A 14,864-nucleotide genomic window follows, 5' to 3' on the forward strand; every position below is an offset into this window, starting at 1 on the left:
GTACCGATTGTAAAGGCATGATTGACAAGAAATTGTGAGAGCGTGTCATACCAAGATCGAGGTGCCTGTTTTAAACCATACAGGGCTTTGTGTAATTTAAACCCATGATGCGGTGAGAAATTATCAATAAAATCTGGAGGTTGTTCAACATAGACCTCTTCTTGCAGTAGACCATTTAAGAATGCACTTTTCACGTCCATCTGATAAGTTTTGAAGTTATTGAAAACAGCAAAGGCTAAGAATATTCTGATATCTTCAAGCCTGGCTACTTGTGCATAGGTCTCATCATAGTCTATTCCTTCTTCTTGTCTGAAACCTTGAGCCACCAGTCTTGCTTTATTTCTGATAACAACACCTTCTTCATTTAGCCCGTTTCTAAATACCCACCGGGTTCCAATAATAGGTTGATGAGATGGTCTAGGTACAAGAAACCAAAATTTATTTCTTTTAAATTGATTCAGCTCTTCTTGCATAGCTTCAATCCAACTGAGATCCAGAAGAGATTCTTCAATCTTCTTTGGTTCATCCTGAGAGATGAAAACATCATGTATATATTCATTAATCATTTGCCTTCTGGTTCTTAATGGAGCTATTGGATTACCAATGACTAAAGATGGAGGGTGAGATTTTCTCCAAACAAAAGGGTTTAAAGAAATTTCTCCCTGGTTTGATGGATTCAGATCATGCTCAGCTAAAGCAGTAGCAGGTTCTGGAATGTCAACTTCTGGTTCTGGTATGTCCTGTGTCTGAACAACTGGTTCTACTAGAGGAATGTCTGGTTCTGGATTTTGAGCATTTTTGACACTTGGTTCTGCATCATCTTCACTATCCAGTTCCAGATGAATCCTGTCTAATCTGTTACTTAAATTTGACACGTTAGAAATTACAGGAGCACTACTATCTTCATCAAAGAAAACATGAATAAATTTTTCAACATTAAGAGTTCTATTATTGAAAATTCTGGATTCTTTGCTTACTACTGAATACCCAAGAAATAATCCAACATCTGATTTTGAATCAAATGCAAACAAATAATTTTTACGATTATTGTGCACGAAGCATCTACAACCAAATACATGAAAATATGAGACATTAGGCTTACTCCCTTTCCATATTTCATATGGAGTCTGATTCTGCCTTTTGTTGATCATAGTTCTGTTTTGCGTATAGCATGCTGTGTTGATTGCTTCTGCCCAGAAGCGCTGAGAGATGTCTGCATCTGCTAGCATTGTTCTAACAGCTTCTTTAAGAGTTCTGTTTCTCCTCTCAGCTACTACATTCTGTTGAGGCGTTCTGGCAGCTGAAAATTCATGATGAATACCCTATTCATCTAAATATAACTCAAGAATCTTGTAGTAAATTCAATGCCCCGATCACTTCAGATTTTAATGACAGAAAGTGATTTTTCATTTTGAATCCTTTTCAGAAGATTGATTAGGAGGCTACTGGTTTGATCTTTGCTCAAGTAAATCTGGAAAAGTCATCAACAACAACAAGTGTATACTTCATTCCCCCTAAGCTCATGATAGGGATTGGACCAAATAAGTCCACATATGCAATAATTCCAAACACCTTGATGTTGATTTAGTATCTTTATTCTTGAAGCTAGATCTCACTTGTTTACCAAGTTGACATGCAGAACGTGCCTGATTCTTAACGAAATTAATATCAGGTAAACCATCAACTATGTTCTGCTTCTTGAGATTATTGATAGACTTGAAGTTCCGGTGATTCAATCTCTTGTGACATAGCCAATGTTTATCAATAAGGGAGACAACTAAACATGTAAGAATATTAACATGTTCTTTATTCCATGAAACTTTGTGTTGCCTTCTCTTTTTCCAGTTAATACAGTAAACTCATCAGCATTTTTAACTGTGCATGTGTGCTTATGAAAAGCTACAGAGTATCCATTATGATACAGTTGACTAATGCTAATTAAGTTATAACAAAGATTTTCAACAAAGAGCATGTCATTTATAGTAATGTTACCATGAATAATCTTACCATTACCCACGGTTTTACTTTTTGAGTTGTCCCCAAAAGTTATCTTTGGTCCAGTAAAACTCATTAATTCTTAGAATAGACTCTTTTATCCGATCATATGTCTAGAACATTCACTGTCCATATACCATGTGGAGCTACTGATCTTGGCTTTCCTCTCATGTTCCTGCAAACACAAGTTTTAGTAAATGGTACCCAATCTATTTGGGTCCAAGCCTTATCAGTCCTTTAGAAACCCACATTTGTACAATTCTAGGTGACCTAGTACTTCGGATATCCACAGAGGTGTGTGCAACAGAAGCTCTGTTATCTCTAACAGAATGCATCTTAGAATGTTGTTCTTCCCTTCTTTTTTTGTTGTCTGGTCTGTATCTCTTCTGAATAGGTCTAGAATTGTAATACTGGTTGTTTCTAACCTTCATCGTGAATCATCTACTGGATCCAGAACTCTGGTAGACTCTTTGCTTAGGTTTAACATAACCCAGACCACAATGCTTCCTTCTGTTCGTCTGATCTACAGTACTTTCAACTCGAACAGTTGGTACTACTGGTTCATATACCACACTGGATTTAAAAAAACGAATGTATTTCCCTTTGCTTTTATCCAGTTCTGGCTTAGTACTGGTTTCACAAGTGCTTTCATTATTGCTGAATCCAAGACCACTATTGTCTCCAGATTGTTTATGCAATTCTTGCATCTTCTCTAGTGAAACAGAAGACTTGTTCCGTACATTTACCAGAATAGATAGCTTCTGATTCTCAGACTTCATCGTCTGGTAATCTGAATTCATCCTGTCATTCTCAGTTATTAATTTACTCATCTTAACTTTTAAATCATTCCAGCTATTCTCTAGCAAGCAATTGAATTACTGACTTGATCCTTTAAGTTTTGATTTTCAATCGTGTAAGGTCCGAGATTTATTAGTATTCATTAATATGAAACTCGGAAGATATGAGAATGCATGACGTGTAAGGAGAGGAGAAAAGACATGAGAAATTAGGGTTTTACAAGACCGCACCCGCGCCCAGAACAGGAGTGCACCCGCGGTCATACAATTAGGAATTTTTACAAGAAGAGCCGAAGCCACACCGCACCCGCGGTGCCACACAGACCGCACCCGCGGTGCATGGACAGAAAGTTGGCAAATTTTATTCGAAGCAAGACCGCAACCGCGGTGCGAGAAGACTGCACCCGCGGTGGTGTGACCGCACCCGCGGTAAGAACAAGACCGCACCCGCGGTCGTCATTTTTGAAAAATAAAAGCCATGCCAAAACATGAGCGCACCCGCGGTGCAGGAGTGAGCGCACCCGCGGTGCTGCATGCGAGAAAGCCACCTTTGTTTCTTATAATGACACATGGCAAAGTATATATATAGAAGTATGCTGAATCATTCTTTCTCATTTCAGCAGCTGAGAATCGAGACTTCCTCCAAGAATCCTCAAGTTTCTTCAAGGTTTTGGGATAAGATTTCTTAAGATTTAGCCATCCGATTTTTATACCGAATAGAGATTCTTGTTCCTTGCTTCAAGGGCTACAAGAGGATATAAGTTTCACTCAGTTTCTACATGATTTGAGATATTGATATTGGGAAAACTGTATTATGCTTGTAGATATATGTTCTTGAAGTTATTGACACCGTAGAAACACAATTTGATCGAAGAACGGATATTGTATACTATTGTTACGGTTTTTCAGAATGGTTGTATATGAGATTATGTAGATTTTGAGATGTTATGAGGTAGATTATGTTGTTTATGAATTGAGGATTACAATGTTGATATAGGTTGAGATTGGATTGATCGGTATCAAGAAACTACACCGTTATGCCGTCAAATTGTGTTCATATGTACTAATGATTTGTAAATGGATTGAATTGAGTTAAAAATTAATAGAATGTGTATTGAACATTTCCATTTCAGATTCATCATACCTCACTTCGACATCGAGACCTCGACATCGATAAAGGTTTAACAACGAAATGTATAATGCATGTTTTGTTTGGGGAGATACAACTCAAATGAGATCCCATTTGAGTTTCCCAACCAAAATCACATACTAGATTTATTGTTTATCTTGTAATATGATTGTGATTTGTTTATAGACTTGTATTCAAATCTTTTGAGATGATTATGCTTTGTTTACAGATTGTTATTCATTGCATTTAAGATAGGGAGTCTTGACAGAACAGTCAAACTTCTAGACGTTCGGTGATATCACAGCTTAGGGGAAGATCAGTCTCCTATTGTAGATGTGGATACAGATCAGGCCGAAGTCTAGGAATAAGACATACAGTCACCCCGATTGGGAGGGTAGGTGATAGATCGTCTTATTCACACCGGGATCCCTAGAGTTATAGTCGAGTCGAGTCCAGTTATGGTTTGATTCGAATTGCATGTTTATATGGATGTTATTCATAATAGCATGTTTCATGTTTTAGATTGATTATATGCATGTATACATGTTTATACTGGGATTTGTTCTCACCGGAGTTTCCGGCTGTTGTTATGTCTGTATGTGTGCATAGCAACAGGGTAGGACAGGATCTGGGTCGAGACAGAGATGAGATCGTGATAGCGTAGTGACTTCGGGCGCAGCAGAGGACTAGTTGTTACTACTAGCTTTGTACTACTTGTAGATAGTAGTTTGTTTTAAACACTAGTGGTACGAATGTATAATAGCAAGACTTTTATTTACATTTGATGAAATAAAGTAGAAGTATCTATTGTGCTTAGTTTATTAACATTTGATGTAATGTTAAAAGCAAAAATTTGACCCACTTTTCATAATAAAGATCCATTTAATCCCAAAGAAATGAGTTAGAACCCGGGTCCCCACAAATCTTAACTTCCTCAAATGACTGAGAAAGTCTCGAGTACTCTTCCACCATGTCGTGCAGTGCTTTAACCAAATTTGTCCGTGTAAATTCATTATAGTCAAAGTCAAATAACTCTCCAGATGTCGAGGTTTATTCAGTGTCTGCCAAGAGACATTTGATCTCTTCTGCATCGCTATCACGGGAATGACTTTCTGAGTCAGAAGACTCAGAACTAGAATCCGCCCATTTTGATTTGCTTTCTTCCGCAATCATCGCTTTGCGATCTCTTCCGGATTTCTTGTCATTCCTTCTGTATTCTTTTTTCTTTTGATCATCCTTCTTTGGTTTAGGGAAATCAGCGATGAAATACCCTAATTTTTCACAGTTGAAACACGTCATGTCACCAGGTGGTGAATCTTTCTTAGAGTTTCGGTTATGACCCTGTTAAGCTTGAATATTTTTCTTGTGAACCTGGAAAAGTTCTTCACAAATAAAGACCTTGCATCATCGCTTATCTGTTCAGCAATCTTTTCAGATGTGCTTTCAATAGCAGTAGCAGGTGATGCACTTGGAACAACTGTAGTAGTAGCAGTAGCAGTAGTGGTAGCAATAAGGGCCTTGGTAGGTGGATTTAATGAGGGCTTTTCTCTACTTCTCACTTCCAATTCAAACTCATAGGCTTTTAAGTCTGCAAACAAGTCGTGTATTTATAACTTTTTCAGATCTTTAAATACTCTCATAGCCATAGTTTTTTCATCCCATTCTCTGGGTAAATCTCTCATAACTTTGAGTGATATTTTTCTGTTGCCATATTCTTTTCCCAGAGCTGCTAACTCATTAACCAAGCTGCTGAAACATTCATCAAACTCACTCAGAGTTTCTCCAGCTTTCATCTTCAGAATCTCAAACTTCTGCATTGTTACAGAAAATTTAATTTCCTTTGCCTGTTCATTTCCTTCACATATTTGGATGAGATTTTCCCAAATCTCTTTTATAGTATAACACATCTTGATCTTACTAAAGGTGTTCTTATCAAGTGTTTTGTAGAGAATGTCCTTCACAACATTGTCTAGATTGGCTTTCTTTTTGTCCTCACCAGTCCATTCACTTCTGTGCTTCTCAACCATTTGTAGTGCCCCTCAGTAACATCAATAGCTGTATTTGGCTTTAAAATTTTCAGGGGACCATCTGTGATGACAAACCACATATCAACATCTTGAGCTATAAGATGAGCTTGCATGTGGATCTTCCAATCATCGAAGTCTTCTTTTGAGAACATGGGAACTTTGCTAAAGTGTGCCATATCTGTTGTAAATATTTTGAACAAGAAAAATATGCTCTGATACCACTTGTTGGAGATCGATAAGGAGTTTAGAGAGGGGGGGTCAATAAACTCTTTACTTTGTTTAACAATTTTGCAAAGCGTGATAGAATCCTTTGTGGGGACTCGGACGCTAATCATCTTATTTATCATATTTTGGGATTTAATTGTCAATTTAAATAAAACGGGGTCTAAAAAATTTTCTTTTAAAATGCGGAAAGTAATGGAATCAATGTATTATACAAACCAGTATAATAATACAAATCTTGTACAACATGTTTCTAGATCAAATTAGTCTAAGGTTTAACTACTAAATTCAAGTATTAAACCAGGTCTACAATAAGTCCGGAATCACCACTCTAAACTCGTCTTCTCTCATCATCTTCTGACCCCGATCTTGTCCCACTTGTTGTCATGCACACATACAAAACAAGACAACAGCCGGATACTCCAGTGAGAATAAATCCCAGTATAAAACATGGTAAACATACATATACATAAAGTAAATCATGAAATATTCTATCATGAATATAATTAAAATCAATAGATTTCATAATCTGTGAAATTAACTCAAAATAAGCATGCAACTCAAATCAGCTAAACATGCTACTCATATCAAATCATAAAAACATGCTATCATGACTGAAAGCAATAAGAATGGGTTTCATAGTCTATGAAACCACATCCATAAACGCATGCAGTCCTAGTCAAATCATGTCTAGACTCGACTCAACTATAACTCTAGGGATCCTGATGTGAATAAGACGTCGTGATCTGTCACCTTCCCTACCACTCGGGGTGACTGTACGTCTTATTCCTAGACTTCGGTCTGATCTGTATCCACATCTACAATAGGAGACTGATCTTCCCCTACGCTGTTATATCACCGAACGTCTAGAAGTCTGACTGTTCTGTCAAGACTTTCCTATCTTATATGCAATGAGTATTAATCTATACACAAAGCATACACATTTCAAAGGATATGAATATAACATTTATAAACACATCCAAATCATATCATAAAATAAACAACAATAATTCTAGTATGTGATTTTATTGGGAAACTCAAATGGATCTCAATTGAGTTGTATCTTCCCGAATATCACATGAATTAGACTTTTGTCGTCCCTGTCTGACGATGACGATGACCTGTATTCAAATCTGTCCATATCAAATCTGAAATGACAATATCGAATACGATGTATCAGTGAATAACTCAATACACAATCTGTTCTGATCACTACACAAATCGGTATATAAAATCTGATCCATATCCGAACAAGATACAATCTAATGCATATCAATAATATTACGATACAATCGAAACCTTTACTGAATCTGATCAATCTCAATCAATACTGAATCTGATCCATATCAATCTGAATTGGAGATATAGAGGAGTATCATATCAATATACTACTCAAAGCAATTCTTATACAATTCAATAATCATTCTCTGTACAATTTTAACGGCATAACGACATGAACTCTTGATACCGGTCACTCTATCAATAATCAATATCTCAACAATGCATCAATCTCAACTCAAAATCATCCTCATAACACATTCCAAGTTCTAAAATCTGAATATGCTCAATCAAGAATATACTGAAAATCATAACAATTGAGTTCGATATTAATTCTTCGTTCCGATTCCAAATATACACTCATAATCCTCTAAAGAACACATATCTACGAGCATATTAAAGTTTCCCCAACATCCATATCTCGAATCGTACAGGAATTGAAGGAAACTTACATCCTATTGTAGCTAATGATACGATGAGTTCAAAACCGAAATAGAATTAACGTTTGGATGTCTAAATCTTGTACAAGCTAGCTTTCCTTTCCCTTGTTTCCTTCTCCTCTCCCGTTCTCTGTTGCTGAAAAATGGTGAGTGAAGGAATCGATAACACATCTTATTGCATGGCTAAGGGCAAGTGTCTTATTTTTCAAGTTACACGCACGACCGCAGGTGCGGTAACTCCAGGAGCACGGGTGCGCTAATGCTTCGGCACCAATTCCATTTTCTTAAATTCACGACCGCGGGTGCGGTCTTGTTCTTACCGCGGGTGCGGTGTGGCCTCGGCCTTTCTTGCACAATTCATAATTTATGACCGCGGGTGCGGTCATGTTTGCACCGCGGGTGCGGTCTTGCAAACCCTAATTTCTCACGTCTTTTCTCCCCTCATTGCATGTCATGCATTTTCATATCTTCCGAGTCTTACGTTAATGAAGGTTAATAATCTCGATTTATCAATTCTATAATTCTTGGGCATTACATTTCTCCCCCTCTTAGATCTGAGTTCGTCCTCGAACTCATAAGTAATCAATTCAGATATACTAGAATAGATGTATAATAGAGTTTAAATCAAACTCTCATTTCAATAAATCCATTCTGAAATCTCTTTCTCGTATCAACCTCTGATTTCCACTCTGGAATAAGACTTGATGAATTATATTATCATAATACTTCTTAAAATAACTCTAACAAAATCAATCTTGCCATGTTGGTTATACAACATCCGTATAAACCAATCACAGTTCATAGCAAAACAATACCAGTAGTTGTTATCCAATCGGTTTATCCCAATCAAGGACATATATTAAGTCTGTCTGGTCTGAGCTATCTTCATTCTTTTCTGAATTAGCTACATTTTCTTTATCCTATCAGTAGTGTCAGCATCTAGCATTGTAGCTCCCTGAATATCTTCCAATATCAGGATAGTATCCTCTGGCTATCGGTCAATGGGTAATACAAGAATGATTTCATGGTATGTTCTGCCACAATTACAAACTCAAGTAAAATCAAAATCTGATATAATCCACTGTGGCATTCTGATTACTCTGACCACTTTTCTGACATCGATCTGTGTCATTTGTTCATGTTTGTACGTTATCTGGTACAAACTAATAGATATAGATTGAACAATCTGTCAATCACAATCATATCATATCACAATCTGAAAAATATTGCAGTAATCTCATTACGAAATTAATCAAAATATACTCTCCATATCTAGTCAGAAATATACAAACTCTGTAATAACTCTTCTGGTTTCTATCTTTCTATCTTCATTTATTGGCGATTCAGACGTTTCAGTACAAATTCTGCCAACATTTCAGTACAAATTTTGTCACAACTGATTTAATCTGTCTATATCAAAACTATCTGTTCGAATATAATACATTCTCAATCATCAAACTGAAAACTGAATCCACTATGGTGCGTTTCTGACCCTACTTGTGATATCTGATTCAAATTATTCGGTATAACAAATCAAGTTAACACTATAAATTAAAGAAAATATACCTACTTGGTATTCTGTTCTGACTGTCAATATCAAATTCTGTTATACAATTCTGCAACATTCTGACATCACAAGATAATCAATCTCATACCCACACAAAGTCACATATCTGTTACTTGGCTCTGATTATTGAAATTAAGTTCTGAACATTCTGATTACATATCTGAATCACTGAAATTCTCAAATTCAACTCTGATTCGGATTGAACTATATATATACTCTCACCGGTTCACAATAATCTGTAGCATATACGGATTCAAAACAACAGTAATATCAAATCAGAGACAAAATATCAATATCCTATACAGATCTAGTGAGTTCAGTGAACTCATAAAACAATGATTTCTGGTAAATATCTTCATGTCATTCTGATCAACTGTTATATCTCATCTGCAAATCAAATATGCTCCCCAAAACAATATAAGATATCTCAAATACTGATTTAGAACAATAACAATATTCAGCAGATATAAAGCAACAATCGAATAAAATAATCTGCCAAATCAGACAAAATACATTTCTGACATTTCTGAACTTTCTGATATCGGTATCATTCTCGGTCACTGATCACAATCTCAACTGTATCAGAATCAATCGGTATACTAACTTTAGATTTCACCTATTCTGAATACAATTTGTTTCGATCAGGATTCCTATCTGACAATTTCTATATACTTCAATTACTGTTCTCTGAATATTCAATGAAAACTTTAAATATTCAATTCAATCAATCCGATGCTATAAATATATCCACAGATCATAGATATAATTAACATAACTTATCAGAATATCTCTGTACATACTGAGGCATGCCGAAGAGAAACACTAAATCAAATGTAATTCTCAGCCAATACTCTAATCTATCAATTCTTTCAATTTGTTCTGTATTATTTTGTATATTCAATAATATTCTGTATTGAATCTAACATACAAACAATATATGATCTCAATTCAATTCTAAACTCTATCTTTCTGATCTAACACATAACTCTGAAATCTTATCTGGGCAAACATCGGCCAACTCGTACATCACTGGCAAATCTACCAATGCTAGGCTCGATTTCAGTACATCTACTGAATACATAAGGATGCCCTCTGATCCTTTCTGTAACAATCGAGTCACAGACACATAGATATCAAAGGAATTCTGAATGTAGAATTCTTACTGTAGAATCTCTGCGCAACCATATCTGGGTTAAATATTATATTCTCTTAAAAGGAATCTATAATAGTTATGTACTTATTTAGCCTATTGATATAAATAATGCGATCAAATCTGTGGGGACCCGGACGCTGATCTTTCTTAATCATCTTTGGGATTTAATTATCAATTAAGATAAACAGGGTCTAAAAATTTTCTTTTTAAAATAAAGTGCGGAAGGTAATGGCATCTACATAATATACATATCTGTATAAACTACAATTGTAGTATCCGAGCCCAGTGTACGGTACGATTTAAGTTTCGTTTGTTATTTGGGTTATGTGATTAGATGTTAGAGTTGTGTTTTGGGACATAGTATTATTGGTTATTATTGTTTTGAGGTATTAGATGTTGTTGATTGTTCGTTTCAGTGTTTCGGATCGATTTTTAGTTGATTGAGTACTGTTCATTGCCGTGGCTTGAGTGCACCCGCGCTCTTAGAGGAGTGCCCCCGCGGTGTACTGTTCATCATTTTGGAATTTGAAGGCCGTGGCATCACCGCACCTGCGGCAGTGTAAGCATCGCACCCGCGGTGAGACCGCACCCGCGGTAATTGTAGCACCGCACCCGCGGTGATCGTGCATGAGATTTTAGTTGGATTGCCGTGAGCTTAGCGCACCCGCGGTGCTTGTGTGACCGCACCCGCGGTGTAAGTATGGGCGAGATATTTAGTACCTTTTTGATTGAGTTGACTTCATTTCTACCTTATCTCTTATCTTCATTTCGAGATTTCCTCTCTAGGGCAAGGGTTTTCTACCATTTCTTTCATTTCCTATCTTCAATCCAAGCTTCTTTTCGACGATTCGACTTGAGATCAACGTTCTCCTTGGTGCTAGGAAGCTTAGGTAAGTTTTTGGTGCGATTCTATCATGGTTTTTGGAGATGAGTTGTTATAGGGTGTTGTTATTGTTGGTTTAATGGGATATTTGACTTGTATTTTTGGATATAGAGATGATTTTGGTGTTGTTTATGGATTATTGTTGTAGGTGGTGTACCAAGAGCTAAGTTTGAGGTGTTCTATTGGTTTGTAAGTGGAATTTCATCCCTTTGCTCACATGATGATATATGTATTGTGTTTTAAAGGTTTCAAAGTGTTATTCCCTTCAATTGATTCATTGTTAAGTATTGATTTCATTGATTATCTATTGGAGGCATTGTATGTCTCACTATTGTTAAAAAGGGAATACAAAAGATAGAGATTGCGAAACGACGGCTTTAAATGCTATTCAGAGTTCAAATGTTTTATTGGATTGATTAATCATGGTGAGAGCATTGCATGCAATTAGATGATCATCGACCATAGGCTTTTATCCCCTCACAGTTATCGATTTATATCGATGGGATATTTGCAACCACAGTCATAGATACTATTGATATCAATCCAACCATAGAAAAGAGAATACCATCGTATTGCTATCTATTGCTATTGCTACAGTTATTGCTACAGTATTCACGTTTCAGAGTTGATGGTATTTATGATTTCAAAGTCATGTTTTACAGAGTATACTATGTATCATTGCTATGTAGAGTTCCACTTGCTGAGATTTATTCTCATTTCAGTTATTTCATGTGATGCAGATCAGAGTGGTGGCCCGGGACGTTGACTGTGGATAGGGGTCATATGCATACACCGTTGGAAGGAAGATTATTTTGCAAATATTTTGGGACATGATCATAAGAATGATTGTTTTGTATTTTGTATGTCATTTGAATGATCATGTGATTACTTTGTAAACAATTTTTGAAATGTATTTTGAAACTCCTTCCATATTTTAAAGAAAAATTTATTTCCGCTGCGTATTTTTACTGTTACGGGTCAGGGTGTCACATTTAGTGGTATCAGAGCGGTGTTCTTCGGACCAATGCATATGACTTCGTCTACTTTCAACTGTCCGGGTATGTTTTCTTGCATCTATCCATTGTTATATATTGATTGGTGTCTTGTGAGCAATTGTAGAGTATGCCTCCTAAGCGTAAGGCGGCAGAGGGTGAGGATAGTTCTTCCTCGAAAGTTTTCGACGAGTTCGGCAAGTTGCTTAAGGAGCAGGCCAAAGTTCATAGCGATCAGATTCAGCAGTTGCTCCGATTGCAAGGAACAGGACAGGGTCGAAGCCAAGTGAGAGGTCAGGTTGCTCAGGCTGTTAGCACTGATGCCGTCTTTTCTGCTTTCAAGAGAATGGATCCACCAGAGTTTGCAGGTAGCACCGATCCTTTAGTTGCTGTCGAGTGGGTCAAGGCTTTAGAGGCGATCTTCGATCATCTCCAGTACGAGGACAAAGACAGGATCAGCTGTGCCGTTTTCATGTTGGTTAAAGCTGCTCGCATTTGGTGGAATGCGACCAAAGTTGGAATTGATGTTGCGACACTGAAGTGGTCAGAGTTCACTGATCTGTTCTATGACAAGTATTTCCCCGATGCACTTCGAGCGAGGAAGGTTACTGAGTTCTTGGAGCTTCGTCAAGGGAGCTTGGATGTTGGTGAGTACATTCTGAAGTTTGAGGAGGGTTGCTTGTTTGCTCCTTACATTGCTTCCAATGACAAAGATAAAGGCGCTCATTTCATTCGAGGCCTTAGAGCTGAGATTCGTCGTGATATCAACATTTCCAAGGCTGTCACTTTCAAGGAGATCGTGTCCAAGGCATTGCTGGCCGAGCAGGATGAGAAGGACATCGCCAGGGAGAGGCAAGAGAGGCATCAAGCTATTGCTCAGAGAGGCCAGGGTTCTAATCAGAGGGGCAGGGATCGTTTCAAGGGCAAGGGCAAGATGGAGCCGAGTCCTAGACCACCGCCAGTTCCAGTTGATCCCGAGAAGCCACTGTGTCCTAAGTGTGGCAAGCATCATCGAGGAAAGTGCAGATTGGGCACTCATACTTGTTATCGTTGTGGCACGGCAGGCCACGTTGCCAGAAATTGTCCACGAGGAGCTAGCCAAGGGAAAGAGCAGAGTCGTATCTTTTCGATGACGAAGGAAGGTATTAATCATGATTCTTCATTGATCTCTAGTACTATTTTGATTTCAGGCAGAGTAGCTTCGACTTTGATAGATACTGGTGCTACTCATTCTTTTATGTCTGATTTGTTTTTGAGATCGTTGGGTATAGTTCCTTCTGTTCTTCCCCTCCAGCTTAGTGTTGTTTTGCCTTCGGGGGACGTGTTGTGCCCGACGTCGATTGTGTTTGCGTGCCCTGTTCGTATTGAGAAGCGAGTTGTCTTCGCTGATTTGATTGTTATCCCTATGGTTGCCTTTGATGTTATTCTTGGCATGGATTGGCTTTCGACTTACCGTGCAGTTATCGATTGTGTTGCTAAGACAGTAGCTTTTGCAGATGATGGCCAGGGAGGAGTTCTCGCCAGCTCAGGTACTTCGCTGGTCCTTCCTTTTATTTCTTGTCTTGAGGCTGAGAGATTGCTGTGTAGAGGTTGCGATGGGTTTCTTGCTTCTATTGTGGATGTGGATAGGCTGATTAAGTTGAATATTGATGATATTGATGTTGTGAGGGAGTTTGCTGATGTGTTTGAGGATGATGTTCCGGGTTTGCCGCCGGACAGAGATGTTGAGTTCGTTATCGATCTAGCTCCTGGTATGGTTCCTATCTCTAAGGCTCCGTACCGGTTGGCTCCTACTGAGATGAAGGAGTTGAAGGCGCAGTTGCAGGATTTTCTAGATAAGGGTTTCATTTGTCCGAGTTCTTCGCCTTGGGGAGCTCCGGTTCTGTTTGTCAAGAAGAAAGATGGTTCTTTGCGGCTGTGTATCGACTACAGGGAGCTCAACAAAGTGACTGTCAAGAATAAGTATCCGTTGCCTCGGATAGATGATTTGTTTGATCAGCTCCATGGTGCCACTGTATTTTCGAAGATTGATCTTCGGTCTGGCTATTATCAGTTGAAGGTTAGGGAGTCTGATGTCCCTAAAACGGCTTTCAGGACCAGGTATGGTCATTTTGAGTTTCTTGTGATGTCGTTTGGTTTGACCAATGCCCCTTCAGTCTTCATGGACCTGATGAACCGAGTGTTCAAGCCGTTCTTGGATAGCTTCGTCATTGTTTTCATCGACGATATTCTTATCTATTCCAAGACCAGAGAGCTTCATGCAGAGCATCTCAGAGTTGTTCTTCAGTTGTTGCGAGAGAAGAGGCTATTTGCCAAGCTGAAGAAGTGTGAGTTTTGGTTGGATCATATTTCTTTCCTAGGCTATGTTGTTTCGAGGGATC

Source organism: Primulina eburnea, chromosome 3, assembly GCF_022965805.1.
Source record: "Primulina eburnea isolate SZY01 chromosome 3, ASM2296580v1, whole genome shotgun sequence".
NCBI lineage: Eukaryota > Viridiplantae > Streptophyta > Magnoliopsida > Lamiales > Gesneriaceae > Primulina > Primulina eburnea.